At 43.8% G+C, this 2,901-nt stretch overlaps 1 long non-coding RNA gene across 1 annotated transcript; it reads right to left on the minus strand.

The window, feature by feature from the left end:
* Window positions 1-407: 407 nt before the first annotated feature.
* On the minus strand, window positions 408-2,623 carry LOC116098113. The gene is made up of 2 exons (XR_004121710.1): window positions 2,444-2,623; window positions 408-612 (listed from the first exon to the last, which is right to left on the minus strand). It is a non-coding gene; the product is annotated as an uncharacterized LOC116098113 (long non-coding RNA).
* Between the last annotated feature and the right edge of the window lie 278 nt (window positions 2,624-2,901).

The following is a 2,901-nucleotide window of genomic DNA, read 5'->3' on the forward strand; positions in this document are numbered from 1 at the left end:
TTCACACTGATGTGACTATCTTAGAAATGAACACTGGGCCTTTGAGGAAAGAGTTAAAGCAGTTTACAGCTACACAGAGGCAGACTCAGGCTCATCACCAAGATCCCATGACCCCTGCCAAGAGGAAATAAGCTTTCTAAGCCACTGCCTGGTTTCCTGGAAAAGGGATTCAACAAAATCACCTTCTTGAAATAACCACAGGATTGGTTTTCCACTTTCTCTGTAAAAGAAAAAAAGGAGTAAATATAATCTAAGGGCCATGAGGAAAAGAGTTTTCTCCTTGAGGCTAAAGTTGAGCATTCTGGTATAGTGGGGTCAAGAAAAAGTGGATTCATTCTTAAATTTGTCACAACAAATCAATTCTGACACTATGTGGACACAAAACTTATGGACAAAATGTAAACAAATCTGTTTCAATAAAACTTTATTGACAAAAACAGATAGCAGGCTGGTTACATCTCATAGCCTCTTTTGCTGGATCATCTATTGAGAAGAGAGTTGGGTGTCATGCTTCTCTGCTGCCTCTTATGTCATGATTTGTTCCCATATGCATTCCTTAACTCTTTGGAAATCCCATCTTTTTGTTAGAGCTCATGAATTTGATGTCCATTTCTAAGCAAAAAAAAAAAAAAAATCAGGCTACAACTCTTGAGTGTGAGCAGAATAAAGCCCTTTCATTAGGCAAGAGAGGGACTCTGGGTCAGCTGTGCACAACCCAAGGGAAGACATCCATCAAAGAATGCATCCTCCCCTACCTCTTATTTATGCTTTAGAAAATTCAATTACAGCAGAGCCTGGCACACTCTTCTATGGTCAACCATTTAACATATATGACAGCTGAATTAAACATGCATGTGCATGTGCGTCTCTGTCTCTGTCTCTCTCTCTCTCTGTGTCTCTCTGTCTCTCTCTCTCTCTGTCTCTTTCTCTCACACACACACATACACACACACACACACATACACAAAATAATCATACACATCCTGTCTCTTCCTCACTATCTTTGAGGACTTAGGAACTTGGATGTGTCCGCAGATACTGGCCAAACGGATGGTGAAAAGTTGGTCAGAAATCATCACTCAGCTGCCTTGAACAGATTCTCATGTCTTTGCTCCTATGATGATATTTCACCCACATGTCTTCCTGTTCAGTTTGGCTTGACCCTGAGGACGGTTCACTATGCTGATGTGAGCAAACCCAGTGCATAATTTTACCTTACTACCGCACTGACATGACCCTAGATGTTCCCATGTAACCTATGAGTAGAGGCAGGCTGGCAAAGTTGAGTTACAGAATAGCTAAGGATGACTGGGGGGATTTCTACTCTGCCTTGCCACAGAACCAAAAGTGGTAACAAAGTCCATACGGCTTGAAATATATGGTATACCCTCTGTCCTAAATTAAAACCAGTTCCTCAGAGAATAAGAAGTTACTGTCTGTGTAACCATGATAAGTGTCTTAAGGATTAGGAAGGCTCATACACAAGAAATGCAAATGAGGCTTCTGCCTTAAGTAAATTGTAATTCTATCTGAAGAAATAAAATGTGCACATAGAAAATACTGAGTTGGGCTGTAGTGACAGCTCAGCAGTTAAGAGCACTACCCTTCTAGAGAACCCAGGCTCAACTCCCAGTATCCACATGGCAGCCCACAACGCTCCGTTAGTCAAATCCCAAGGAATCTGACACCCCCTTCTGGCCCACACAGACACCAAACATGGAAGTGGCACACAGACATGCATGGAGATAAAATGGCCATGTAAAAATAAGTAAATAAAAATTTTAACAAAATACTGTGTACATGCCTCTCTCTCTCTCTCTCTCTCTCTCTCTCTCTCTGTGTGTGTGTGTGTGTGTGTGTGTGTGTGTGTGTGTGTGGTGTATGTGTGTGCGTGCGTGAAACCAGGTGCTCTGCTCATATGTACAGGAACACGTGAGTCAAAGTTGTGCCCAGGGATGGTGGGCTAAGGAAACTTTAATGAGAAGGGCTGTAAAGGAAGAGAGTATGCGGATTAGCAGGGACTGGGGTTGGGGGGAGAGCTTCTAGGATAAATAAGTAAAGCAATCATAGTGGATGAAGCTACTCGATGAGACACGGGTTCCCTCCCAACTCTCATACACTTGATACTGTCGTAACAAAAAGAAAATGGAGGAATTACTGTTTTCATTTTGCAAGTCTACAGAGTCCTCAACTTTTCCCATAGGTGGAAGAGTTCATTTCTAAAAATTAAAATTTGAAAGAAATCCTGAATCAACCAGCCCCTTCCTGCTGCATGACAGACATCACTCATCATCCGCAGCCTGATTACCTGATTAGCCAGAGAAACTTCTAAAATGTTGTCAAAGCTGCCTGCCAGAAAGAAGGCCCTCCAGGGTTGATGAATCTGACACAGAGTGTGCCTTCCTTGAACTTTGTACTACCATTTCTCTCATTGTAGGCTCACCTTTGCCCTGGGTTCTGCTTGCCATTACTGCAGATCAGTCTGGCTGTCCTACCAGCATGAAGTCATGGGTGCAGACGCGCCCTCCATCACCTTGAGTCCAGCCTTCCATTCTTGCCAGAGCCCCTGCCGAGCCTGAACCAGCAGCCCTCCTTCAGTGGCTGGCAGGAATGTTTTCCTAAGATGTGCCTCCCTGTGGTTCTCAGAAAGCGATGAGTGCTAACAGATCCCAGTCGGGGCAGAAGGAAGCCAGTCCAGTTATTTTTGGGTTGACTTCTGATTGGTGAAGGGATCTTCTACATTTGGACAGAAATGTTGTGCCAGGCATGGCTGTCTGAGATGTGCTGACTTTCAGCTGCATCAGCGTAAAATATGGTAGTGAGCACAGCCTGATACAGCTCAGAATGGCCTGGTTTCTTTTGTGAGAAATGCCTGGCACTGTTTATAAGGCCTCAGACCAG

Source organism: Mastomys coucha, unplaced genomic scaffold (genome assembly GCF_008632895.1).
Source record: "Mastomys coucha isolate ucsf_1 unplaced genomic scaffold, UCSF_Mcou_1 pScaffold20, whole genome shotgun sequence".
Classification (NCBI taxonomy): domain Eukaryota; kingdom Metazoa; phylum Chordata; class Mammalia; order Rodentia; family Muridae; genus Mastomys; species Mastomys coucha.